Source organism: Phyllobates terribilis, unplaced genomic scaffold (genome assembly GCF_046119375.1).
Source record: "Phyllobates terribilis strain yellow unplaced genomic scaffold, ASM4611937v1 Scaffold_8__6_contigs__length_399053987, whole genome shotgun sequence".
NCBI lineage: Eukaryota > Metazoa > Chordata > Amphibia > Anura > Dendrobatidae > Phyllobates > Phyllobates terribilis.
The window spans coordinates 254,159,308-254,173,295 of NW_027362768.1; positions in this window are offsets into that span (position 1 = coordinate 254,159,308).

A 13,988-nucleotide genomic window follows, 5' to 3' on the forward strand; every position below is an offset into this window, starting at 1 on the left:
TGTCTCCCTGACTGTTCAGACACAAATATATCTGTCTTAAAGAGTGTGGTGTAGGCCAGATAACTAGAACTGTGGTATCCCTCTTCCACGGTTCAAATCTCTGTATTATCCACTTTTTTGCCTTTTTCCTTTTTTCATTAAAAAAAAAACATTTTGAGTGTCTCCCTGACTGTTCAGACACAAATATATCTGTTTTAAAGAGTCTGGTGTAGGCCAGATAGCTAGAACTGTGGTTTTCCTCTTCCACGGTTCAAATCTGAGAGTAATCCACCTTTTTGCATGAAAAAAAACATTTTGAGTGTCTCCCTGACTGCTCAGACACAAATATATCTGTTTAAAAGAGTCTGGTGTAGACCAGATAACTAGAACTGTGGTTTTCCTCTTCCACGGTTCAAATCTCTGTATTATGCACTTTTTTGCCTTTTTTCAATAAAAAAAAAAACGTTTTGAGCATCTCGCTGACTGTTCAGACACAAATATATCTGTTTTAAAGAGTCTGGTGTAGGCAAGATAACTAGAACTGCGGTTTTCCTGTTCCACGGTTCAAATCTGGGTGTAATCCACATTTTAGCATACAAAATCATTTTGAGTGTCTCGCTGACTGTTCTGACACAAATATATCTGTTTAAAAGAGTTTGGTTTTAGGCCAGATAACTAGAACTGTGGTTCTCCTCTTCCACAGTTCAAATCTGTGTATTATCCACTTTTTTGCCATTTATCAATAAGAAAAAACATTTTGAGTGTCTCGCTGACTGTTCAGACACAAATATATCTGTTTAAAAGAGTCTGGTGTAGGCCAGATAACTAGAACTGTGGTTTTCCTCTTCCACGGTTCAAATCTGGGTGTAATCCACCTTTTTTCATAAAAAAAACATTTTGAGTGTCTCGCTAACTGTTCAGTCACAAATAAATCTGTTTCAAATAGTCTCATGTAGGCCAGATAACTAGAACTGTGGTTTTCCTCTTCCACTGTTCAAATCTCTGTATTATCCACCTTTTTGCCTTTTTTCAATAAAAAAAAAACATTTTGAGTGTCTCGCTGACTGTTCAGACAGAAATATATCTGTTTTAAAAGAGTCTGGTGTAGGCCAGATAACTAGAACTGTGGTTTTCCTCTTCCATAGTTCAAATCTGGGTGTAATCCACCTTTTTGCATGAAAAAAACATTTTGAGTGTCTCACTGACTGTTCAGACACAAATATATCTGTTTAAAAGAGTCTGGTGTAGGCCAGATAAATAGAACTGCGTTTTTCCTCTTCCACGGTTCAAATCTGGGTGTTATCCACCTTTTTGCATAAAAAAAACATTTTGAGTGTCTCGCTGACTGTTCAGACCCAAATATATCTGTTTTAAAGAGTCTGGTGTAGACCAGATAACTAGAACTGTGGTTTTCCTCTTCCAAGGTTCAAATCTCTGTATTATCCACTTTTTTGCCTTTTTTCAATAAAAAAAAACATTTTGAGTGTCTCGCTGACTGTTCAGACACAAATATATCTGTTTAAAAGAGTCTGGTGTAGGCCAGATAAATAGAACTGTGGTTTTCCCGGTCGATGGTTCAAATTTCTGTATTATCCATTTTTTTGCCTTTTTTCAATAAAAAAACATTTTGAGTGTCTCGCTGACTGTTCAGACTCAAATATATCTGTTTAAAAGAGTCTGGTGTCGGCCAGATAACTAGAACTGTGGTTTTCCTCTTCCACGGTTCAAATCTCTGTATTATCCACTTTTTTACCTTTTTTAATAAAAAAAAACATTTTGAGTGTCTCGCTGACTGTTCAGACACAAATATATCTGTTTAAAACAGTCTGGTATAGGCCGGATAACTAAAACTGTGGTTTTCCTGTTCCACGGTTCAGATCTCTGTATAATCCACTATTTTGCCTTTTTTCAATAAAAAAACATTTAAGTGTCTCGCTGACTGTTCAGACACAAATATATCTGTTTAAAACTTTCTGGTATAGGCCGGATAACTAAAACTGTGGTTTTCCTGTTCCACGGTTCAGATCTCTGTATAATCCACTATTTTGCCTTTTTTCAATAAAAAAACATTTAAGTGTCTCGCTGACTGTTCAGACACAAATATATCTGTTTAAAAGAGTCTGCTGTAGGCCATATAACTAGAACTGCGGTTTTCCTCTTCCACGGTTCAAATCTGGGTGTAATCCACCTTTTTGCATAAAAAAAAACATTTTGAGTGTCTCGCTGACTGTTCAGACACAAATATATCTGTTTAAAAGAGTCTGGTGTAGGGCATATAACTAGAACTGCAGTTTTCCTCTTCCACTGTTCAAATCGGGGTGTAATCCACCTTTTTGCATAAAAAAAAACATTTTAAGTGTCTCGCTGACTGTTCAGACACAAATATATCTGTTTAAAAGAGTCTGGTGTAGGCCAGATAACTCGAACTGCGGTTTTCCTTTTCCACGGTTCAAATCTGGGTGTAATCCACCTTTTAGCATAAAAAAAAAACATTTTGAGTGTCTCGCTGACTGTTCTGACACAAATATATCTGTTTAAAAGAGTCTGGTGTAGGCCAGATAACTAGAACTGTGGTTTCCCTCTTCCTCGGTTCAAATCTCTGTATTATCCACTTTTTTGCCTTTTTCCTTTTTTCATTAAAAAAAAATATTTTGAGTGTCTCGCTGACTGTTCAGACACAAATATATCTGTTTTAAAGAGTCTGGTGTAGGCCAGATAACTAGAACTGTGGTTTTCCTCTTCCACGGTTCAAATCTGAGAGTAATCCACCTTTTTGCATAAAAAAAAAAACATTTTGAGTGTCTCGGTGACTGTACAGACACAAATATATCTGTTTAAAAGAGTCTGGTGTAGGCCATATAACTAGAACTGCAGTTTTCCTCTTCCACAGTTTAAATTGGGGTGTAATCCACCTTTTTGCATAAAAAAAAACATTTTAAGTGTGTCGCTGACTGTGAAGACACAAATATATCTGTTTAAAAGAGTCTGGTGTAGGCCAGATAACTAGAACTGTGGTTTTCCTCTTCCACGGTTCAAATCTCGGTATAATCGACCTTTTTCATAAAAAAAAAACATTTTAAGTGTCTCGCTGACTGTTCAGACACAAATATATCTGTTTAAAAGAGTCTGGTGTAGGCCAGATAACTAGAACTGCGGTTTTCCTGTTCCACGGTTCAAATCTGGGTGCAATCCACCTTTTAGCATAAAAAAAAACATTTTGAGTGTCTCGCTGACTGTTCTGACACAAATATATCTGTTTAAAAGAGTCTGGTGTAGGCCACATAACTAGAACTGTGGTTTCCCTCTTCCACGGTTCAAATCTCTGTATTGTCCACTTTTTTGCCTTTTTCCTTTTTTCATTTAAAAAAAAACATTTTGAGTGTCTCGCTGACTGTTCAGACACAAATATATCTGTTTTAAAGAGTCTGGTGTAGGCCAGATAACTAGAACTGTGGTTTTCCTCTTCCACGGTTCAAATCTGAGAGTAATCCACCTTTCTGCATGAAAAAAAACATTTTGAGTGTCTCACTGACTGTTCAGACACAAATATATCTGTTTAAAAGAGTCTGGTGTAGACCAGATAACTAGAACTGTGGTTTTCCTCTTCCATGGTTCAAATCTCTGTATTATCCACTTTTTTGCCTTTTTTCAATAAAAAAAAAACATTTTGAGCGTCTCGCTGACTGTTCAGACACAAATATATCTGTTTAAAAGAGTCTGGTGTAGGCCAGATAACTAGAACTGCGGTTTTCCTGTTCCACGGTTCAAATCTGGGTGTAATCCACCTTTTAGCATAAAAAAAAATATTTTGAGTGTCTCGCTGACTGTTCTGACACAAATATATCTGTTTAAAAGAGTCTGGTGTAGGCCAGATAACTAGAACTGTGGTTTCCCTCTTCCACGGTTCAAATCTCTGTATTATCCACTTTTTTGCCTTTTTCCTTTTTTCATAAAAAAAACAACATTTTGAGTGTCTCCCTGACTGTTCAGACACAAATATATCTGTCTTAAAGAGTGTGGTGTAGGCCAGATAACTAGAACTGTGGTTTCCCTCTTCCACGGTTCAAATCTCTGTATTATCCACTTTTTTGCCTTTTTCCTTTTTTCATTAAAAAAAAAAACATTTTGAGTGTCTCCCTGACTGTTCAGACACAAATATATCTGTTTTAAAGAGTCTGGTGTAGGCCAGATAGCTAGAACTGTGGTTTTCCTCTTCCACGGTTCAAATCTGAGAGTAATCCACCTTTTTGCATGAAAAAAAACATTTTGAGTGTCTCCCTGACTGTTCAGACACAAATATATCTGTTTAAAAGAGTCTGGTGTAGACCAGATAACTAGAACTGTGGTTTTCCTCTTCCACGGTTCAAATCTCTGTATTATGCACTTTTTTGCCTTTTTTCAATAAAAAAAAAAACGTTTTGAGCATCTCGCTGACTGTTCAGACACAAATATATCTGTTTTAAAGAGTCTGGTGTAGGCAAGATAACTAGAACTGCGGTTTTCCTGTTCCACGGTTCAAATCTGGGTGTAATCCACATTTTAGCATACAAAATCATTTTGAGTGTCTCGCTGACTGTTCTGACACAAATATATCTGTTTAAAAGAGTTTGGTTTTAGGCCAGATAACTAGAACTGTGGTTCTCCTCTTCCACAGTTCAAATCTGTGTATTATCCACTTTTTTGCCATTTATCAATAAGAAAAAACATTTTGAGTGTCTCGCTGACTGTTCAGACACAAATATATCTGTTTAAAAGAGTCTGGTGTAGGCCAGATAACTAGAACTGTGGTTTTCCTCTTCCACGGTTCAAATCTGGGTGTAATCCACCTTTTTTCATAAAAAAAACATTTTGAGTGTCTCGCTAACTGTTCAGTCACAAATAAATCGGTTTCAAATAGTCTCATGTAGGCCAGATAACTAGAACTGTGGTTTTCCTCTTCCACTGTTCAAATCTCTGTATTATCCACCTTTTTGCCTTTTTTCAATAAAAAAAAAACATTTTGAGTGTCTCCCTGACTGTTCAGACACAAATATATCTGTTTAAAAGAGTCTGGTGTAGACCAGATAACTAGAACTGTGGTTTTCCTCTTCCACGGTTCAAATCTCTGTATTATGCACTTTTTTGCCTTTTTTCAATAAAAAAAAAAACGTTTTGAGCATCTCGCTGACTGTTCAGACACAAATATATCTGTTTTAAAGAGTCTGGTGTAGGCAAGATAACTAGAACTGCGGTTTTCCTGTTCCACGGTTCAAATCTGGGTGTAATCCACATTTTAGCATACAAAATCATTTTGAGTGTCTCGCTGACTGTTCTGACACAAATATATCTGTTTAAAAGAGTTTGGTTTTAGGCCAGATAACTAGAACTGTGGTTCTCCTCTTCCACAGTTCAAATCTGTGTATTATCCACTTTTTTGCCATTTATCAATAAGAAAAAACATTTTGAGTGTCTCGCTGACTGTTCAGACACAAATATATCTGTTTAAAAGAGTCTGGTGTAGGCCAGATAACTAGAACTGTGGTTTTCCTCTTCCACGGTTCAAATCTGGGTGTAATCCACCTTTTTTCATAAAAAAAACATTTTGAGTGTCTCGCTAACTGTTCAGTCACAAATAAATCGGTTTCAAATAGTCTCATGTAGGCCAGATAACTAGAACTGTGGTTTTCCTCTTCCACTGTTCAAATCTCTGTATTATCCACCTTTTTGCCTTTTTTCAATAAAAAAAAAACATTTTGAGTGTCTCGCTGACTGTTCAGACAGAAATATATCTGTTTTAAAAGAGTCTGGTGTAGGCCAGATAACTAGAACTGTGGTTTTCCTCTTCCATAGTTCAAATCTGGGTGTAATCCACCTTTTTGCATGAAAAAATCATTTTGAGTGTCTCACTGACTGTTCAGACACAAATATATCTGTTTAAAAGAGTCTGGTGTAGGCCAGATAAATAGAACTGCGGTTTTCCTCTTCCACGGTTCAAATCTGGGTGTTATCCACCTTTTTGCATAAAAAAAACATTTTGAGTGTCTCGCTGACTGTTCAGACCCAAATATATCTGTTTTAAAGAGTCTGGTGTAGACCAGATAACTAGAACTGTGGTTTTCCTCTTCCAAGGTTCAAATCTCTGTATTATCCACTTTTTTGCCTTTTTTCAATAAAAAAAAAACATTTTGAGTGTCTCGCTAACTGTTCAGACACAAATATATCTGTTTAAAAGAGTCTGGTGTAGGCCAGATAACTAGAACTGTGGTTTTCCTCTTCCACGGTTTAAATCTCTGTATTATCCACTTTTTGCCTTTTTTCAATAAAAAAAAACATTTTGAGTGTCTCGCTGACTGTTCAGACACAAATATATCTGTTTAAAAGAGTCTGGTGTAGGCCAGATAAATAGAACTGTGGTTTTCCCGGTCGATGGTTCAAATTTCTGTATTATCCATTTTTTTGCCTTTTTTCAATAAAAAAACATTTTGAGTGTCTCGCTGACTGTTCAGACTCAAATATATCTGTTTAAAAGAGTCTGGTGTCGGCCAGATAACTAGAACTGTGGTTTTCCTCTTCCACGGTTCAAATCTCTGTATTATCCACTTTTTTACCTTTTTTAATAAAAAAAAACATTTTGAGTGTCTCGCTGACTGTTCAGACACAAATATATCTGTTTAAAACAGTCTGGTATAGGCCGGATAACTAAAACTGTGGTTTTCCTGTTCCACGGTTCAGATCTCTGTATAATCCACTATTTTGCCTTTTTTCAATAAAAAAACATTTAAGTGTCTCGCTGACTGTTCAGACACAAATATATCTGTTTAAAACTTTCTGGTATAGGCGGGATAACTAAAACTGTGGTTTTCCTGTTCCACGGTTCAGATCTCTGTATAATCCACTATTTTGCCTTTTTTCAATAAAAAAACATTTAAGTGTCTCGCTGACTGTTCAGACACAAATATATATGTTTAAAAGAGTCTGCTGTAGGCCATATAACTAGAACTGCGGTTTTCCTCTTCCACGGTTCAAATCTGGGTGTAATCCACCTTTTTGCATAAAAAAAAACATTTTGAGTGTCTCGCTGACTGTTCAGACACAAATATATCTGTTTAAAAGAGTCTGGTGTAGGGCATATAACTAGAACTGCAGTTTTCCTCTTCCACTGTTCAAATCGGGGTGTAATCCACCTTTTTGCATAAAAAAAAACATTTTAAGTGTCTCGCTGACTGTTCAGACACAAATATATCTGTTTAAAAGAGTCTGGTGTAGGCCAGATAACTCGAACTGCGGTTTTCCTTTTCCACGGTTCAAATCTGGGTGTAATCCACCTTTTAGCATAAAAAAAAACATTTTGAGTGTCTCGCTGACTGTTCTGACACAAATATATCTGTTTAAAAGAGTCTGGTGTAGGCCAGATAACTAGAACTGTGGTTTCCCTCTTCCTCGGTTCAAATCTCTGTATTATCCACTTTTTTGCCTTTTTCCTTTTTTCATTAAAAAAAAATATTTTGAGTGTCTCGCTGACTGTTCAGACACAAATATATCTGTTTTAAAGAGTCTGGTGTAGGCCAGATAACTAGAACTGTGGTTTTCCTCTTCCACGGTTCAAATCTGAGAGTAATCCACCTTTTTGCATAAAAAAAAAAACATTTTGAGTGTCTCGGTGACTGTTCAGACACAAATATATCTGTTTAAAAGAGTCTGGTGTAGGCCATATAACTAGAACTGCAGTTTTCCTCTTCCACAGTTTAAATTGGGGTGTAATCCACCTTTTTGCATGAAAAAAAACATTTTGAGTGTCTCCCTGACTGTTCAGACACAAATATATCTGTTTAAAAGAGTCTGGTGTAGACCAGATAACTAGAACTGTGGTTTTCCTCTTCCACGGTTCAAATCTCTGTATTATGCACTTTTTTGCCTTTTTTCAATAAAAAAAAAAACGTTTTGAGCATCTCGCTGACTGTTCAGACACAAATATATCTGTTTTAAAGAGTCTGGTGTAGGCAAGATAACTAGAACTGCGGTTTTCCTGTTCCACGGTTCAAATCTGGGTGTAATCCACATTTTAGCATACAAAATCATTTTGAGTGTCTCGCTGACTGTTCAGACACAAATATATCTGTTTTAAAGAGTCTGGTGTAGGCAAGATAACTAGAACTGCGGTTTTCCTGTTCCACGGTTCAAATCTGGGTGTAATCCACATTTTAGCATACAAAATCATTTTGAGTGTCTCGCTGACTGTTCTGACACAAATATATCTGTTTAAAAGAGTTTGGTTTTAGGCCAGATAACTAGAACTGTGGTTCTCCTCTTCCACAGTTCAAATCTGTGTATTATCCACTTTTTTGCCATTTATCAATAAGAAAAAACATTTTGAGTGTCTCGCTGACTGTTCAGACACAAATATATCTGTTTAAAAGAGTCTGGTGTAGGCCAGATAACTAGAACTGTGGTTTTCCTCTTCCACGGTTCAAATCTGGGTGTAATCCACCTTTTTTCATAAAAAAAACATTTTGAGTGTCTCGCTAACTGTTCAGTCACAAATAAATCTGTTTCAAATAGTCTCATGTAGGCCAGATAACTAGAACTGTGGTTTTCCTCTTCCACTGTTCAAATCTCTGTATTATCCACCTTTTTGCCTTTTTTCAATAGAAAAAAAACATTTTGAGTGTCTCGCTGACTGTTCAGACAGAAATATATCTGTTTTAAAAGAGTCTGGTGTAGGCCAGATAACTAGAACTGTGGTTTTCCTCTTCCATAGTTCAAATCTGGGTGTAATCCACCTTTTTGCATGAAAAAAACATTTTGAGTGTCTCACTGACTGTTCAGACACAAATATATCTGTTTAAAAGAGTCTGGTGTAGGCCAGATAAATAGAACTGCGGTTTTCCTCTTCCACGGTTCAAATCTGGGTGCTATCCACCTTTTTGCATAAAAAAAACATTTTGAGTGTCTCGCTGACTGTTCAGACCCAAATATATCTTTTTTAAAGAGTCTGGTGTAGACCAGATAACTAGAACTGTGGTTTTCCTCTTCCAAGGTTCAAATCTCTGTATTATCCACTTTTTTGCCTTTTTTCAATAAAAAAAAAACATTTTGAGTGTCTCGCTAACTGTTCAGACACAAATATATCTGTTTAAAAGAGTCTGGTGTAGGCCAGATAACTAGAACTGTGGTTTTCCTCTTCCACGGTTTAAATCTCTGTATTATCCACTTTTTGCCTTTTTTCAATAAAAAAAAACATTTTGAGTGTCTCGCTGACTGTTCAGACACAAATATATCTGTTTAAAAGAGTCTGGTGTAGGCCAGATAAATAGAACTGTGGTTTTCCCGGTCGATGGTTCAAATTTCTGTATTATCCATTTTTTTGCCTTTTTTCAATAAAAAAACATTTTGAGTGTCTCGCTGACTGTTCAGACTCAAATATATCTGTTTAAAAGAGTCTGGTGTCGGCCAGATAACTAGAACTGTGGTTTTCCTCTTCCACGGTTCAAATCTCTGTATTATCCACTTTTTTACCTTTTTTAATAAAAAAAAACATTTTGAGTGTCTCGCTGACTGTTCAGACACAAATATATCTGTTTAAAACAGTCTGGTATAGGCCGGATAACTAAAACTGTGGTTTTCCTGTTCCACGGTTCAGATCTCTGTATAATCCACTATTTTGCCTTTTTTCAATAAAAAAACATTTAAGTGTCTCGCTGACTGTTCAGACACAAATATATCTGTTTAAAACTTTCTGGTATAGGCCGGATAACTAAAACTGTGGTTTTCCTGTTCCACGGTTCAGATCTCTGTATAATCCACTATTTTGCCTTTTTTCAATAAAAAAACATTTAAGTGTCTCGCTGACTGTTCAGACACAAATATATCTGTTTAAAAGAGTCTGCTGTAGGCCATATAACTAGAACTGCGGTTTTCCTCTTCCACGGTTCAAATCTGGGTGTAATCCACCTTTTTGCATAAAAAAAAACATTTTGAGTGTCTCGCTGACTGTTCAGACACAAATATATCTGTTTAAAAGAGTCTGGTGTAGGGCATATAACTAGAACTGCAGTTTTCCTCTTCCACTGTTCAAATCGGGGTGTAATCCACCTTTTTGCATAAAAAAAAACATTTTAAGTGTCTCGCTGACTGTTCAGACACAAATATATCTGTTTAAAAGAGTCTGGTGTAGGCCAGATAACTCGAACTGCGGTTTTCCTTTTCCACGGTTCAAATCTGGGTGTAATCCACCTTTTAGCATAAAAAAAAAACATTTTGAGTGTCTCGCTGACTGTTCTGACACAAATATATCTGTTTAAAAGAGTCTGGTGTAGGCCAGATAACTAGAACTGTGGTTTCCCTCTTCCTCGGTTCAAATCTCTGTATTATCCACTTTTTTGCCTTTTTCCTTTTTTCATTAAAAAAAAATATTTTGAGTGTCTCGCTGACTGTTCAGACACAAATATATCTGTTTTAAAGAGTCTGGTGTAGGCCAGATAACTAGAACTGTGGTTTTCCTCTTCCACGGTTCAAATCTGAGAGTAATCCACCTTTTTGCATAAAAAAAAAAACATTTTGAGTGTCTCGGTGACTGTTCAGACACAAATATATCTGTTTAAAAGAGTCTGGTGTAGGCCATATAACTAGAACTGCAGTTTTCCTCTTCCACAGTTTAAATTGGGGTGTAATCCACCTTTTTGCATGAAAAAAAACATTTTGAGTGTCTCCCTGACTGTTCAGACACAAATATATCTGTTTAAAAGAGTCTGGTGTAGACCAGATAACTAGAACTGTGGTTTTCCTCTTCCACGGTTCAAATCTCTGTATTATGCACTTTTTTGCCTTTTTTCAATAAAAAAAAAAACGTTTTGAGCATCTCGCTGACTGTTCAGACACAAATATATCTGTTTTAAAGAGTCTGGTGTAGGCAAGATAACTAGAACTGCGGTTTTCCTGTTCCACGGTTCAAATCTGGGTGTAATCCACATTTTAGCATACAAAATCATTTTGAGTGTCTCGCTGACTGTTCAGACACAAATATATCTGTTTTAAAGAGTCTGGTGTAGGCAAGATAACTAGAACTGCGGTTTTCCTGTTCCACGGTTCAAATCTGGGTGTAATCCACATTTTAGCATACAAAATCATTTTGAGTGTCTCGCTGACTGTTCTGACACAAATATATCTGTTTAAAAGAGTTTGGTTTTAGGCCAGATAACTAGAACTGTGGTTCTCCTCTTCCACAGTTCAAATCTGTGTATTATCCACTTTTTTGCCATTTATCAATAAGAAAAAACATTTTGAGTGTCTCGCTGACTGTTCAGACACAAATATATCTGTTTAAAAGAGTCTGGTGTAGGCCAGATAACTAGAACTGTGGTTTTCCTCTTCCACGGTTCAAATCTGGGTGTAATCCACCTTTTTTCATAAAAAAAACATTTTGAGTGTCTCGCTAACTGTTCAGTCACAAATAAATCTGTTTCAAATAGTCTCATGTAGGCCAGATAACTAGAACTGTGGTTTTCCTCTTCCACTGTTCAAATCTCTGTATTATCCACCTTTTTGCCTTTTTTCAATAGAAAAAAAACATTTTGAGTGTCTCGCTGACTGTTCAGACAGAAATATATCTGTTTTAAAAGAGTCTGGTGTAGGCCAGATAACTAGAACTGTGGTTTTCCTCTTCCATAGTTCAAATCTGGGTGTAATCCACCTTTTTGCATGAAAAAAACATTTTGAGTGTCTCACTGACTGTTCAGACACAAATATATCTGTTTAAAACAGTCTGGTGTAGGCCAGATAAATAGAACTGCGGTTTTCCTCTTCCACGGTTCAAATCTGGGTGTTATCCACCTTTTTGCATAAAAAAAACATTTTGAGTGTCTCGCTGACTGTTCAGACCCAAATATATCTGTTTTAAAGAGTCTGGTGTAGACCAGATAACTAGAACTGTGGTTTTCCTCTTCCAAGGTTCAAATCTCTGTATTATCCACTTTTTTGCCTTTTTTCAATAAAAAAAAAACATTTTGAGTGTCTCGCTAACTGTTCAGACACAAATATATCTGTTTAAAAGAGTCTGGTGTAGGCCAGATAACTAGAACTGTGGTTTTCCTCTTCCACGGTTTAAATCTCTGTATTATCCACTTTTTGCCTTTTTTCAATAAAAAAAAACATTTTGAGTGTCTCGCTGACTGTTCAGACACAAATATATCTGTTTAAAAGAGTCTGGTGTAGGCCAGATAAATAGAACTGTGGTTTTCCCGGTCGATGGTTCAAATTTCTGTATTATCCATTTTTTTGCCTTTTTTCAATAAAAAAACATTTTGAGTGTCTCGCTGACTGTTCAGACTCAAATATATCTGTTTAAAAGAGTCTGGTGTCGGCCAGATAACTAGAACTGTGGTTTTCCTCTTCCACGGTTCAAATCTCTGTATTATCCACTTTTTTACCTTTTTTAATAAAAAAAAACATTTTGAGTGTCTCGCTGACTGTTCAGACACAAATATATCTGTTTAAAACAGTCTGGTATAGGCCGGATAACTAAAACTGTGGTTTTCCTGTTCCACGGTTCAGATCTCTGTATAATCCACTATTTTGCCTTTTTTCAATAAAAAAACATTTAAGTGTCTCGCTGACTGTTCAGACACAAATATATCTGTTTAAAACTTTCTGGTATAGGCCGGATAACTAAAACTGTGGTTTTCCTGTTCCACGGTTCAGATCTCTGTATAATCCACTATTTTGCCTTTTTTCAATAAAAAAACATTTAAGTGTCTCGCTGACTGTTCAGACACAAATATATCTGTTTAAAAGAGTCTGCTGTAGGCCATATAACTAGAACTGCGGTTTTCCTCTTCCACGGTTCAAATCTGGGTGTAATCCACCTTTTTGCATAAAAAAAAACATTTTGAGTGTCTCGCTGACTGTTCAGACACAAATATATCTGTTTAAAAGAGTCTGGTGTAGGGCATATAACTAGAACTGCAGTTTTCCTCTTCCACTGTTCAAATCGGGGTGTAATCCACCTTTTTGCATAAAAAAAAACATTTTAAGTGTCTCGCTGACTGTTCAGACACAAATATATCTGTTTAAAAGAGTCTGGTGTAGGCCAGATAACTCGAACTGCGGTTTTCCTTTTCCACGGTTCAAATCTGGGTGTAATCCACCTTTTAGCATAAAAAAAAAACATTTTGAGTGTCTCGCTGACTGTTCTGACACAAATATATCTGTTTAAAAGAGTCTGGTGTAGGCCAGATAACTAGAACTGTGGTTTCCCTCTTCCTCGGTTCAAATCTCTGTATTATCCACTTTTTTGCCTTTTTCCTTTTTTCATTAAAAAAAAATATTTTGAGTGTCTCGCTGACTGTTCAGACACAAATATATCTGTTTTAAAGAGTCTGGTGTAGGCCAGATAACTAGAACTGTGGTTTTCCTCTTCCACGGTTCAAATCTGAGAGTAATCCACCTTTTTGCATAAAAAAAAAAACATTTTGAGTGTCTCGGTGACTGTTCAGACACAAATATATCTGTTTAAAAGAGTCTGGTTTTAGGCCAGATAACTAGAACTGTGGTTCTCCTCTTCCACGGTTCAAATCTCTGTATTATGCACTTTTTTGCCATTTATCAATAAAAAAAAACATTTTGAGTGTCTCGCTGACTGTTCAGACACAAATATATCTGTTTAAAAGAGTCTGGTGTAGGCCAGATAAATAGAACTGTGGTTTTCCTGGTCGACGGTTCAAATCTCTGTATTATCCATTTTTTTGCCTTTTTTCAATAAAAAACATTTTAAGAGTCTCACTGACTGTTCAGACACAAATATATCTGTTTAAAAGAGTCTGGTGTAGGCCAGATAGCTAGAACTGTGGTTTTCCCTTTCCACGGTTCAAATCTCTGTATTATCCACTTTTTTGCCTTTGTTCAATAAAAAAAAACATTTTTAGTGTCTCGCTGACTGTTCAGACACAAATATATCTGTTTAAAAGAGTCTGGTGTAGGCTAGATAACTAGAACTGTGGTTTTCCTCTTCCATGGTTCAAATCTCTGTATTATCC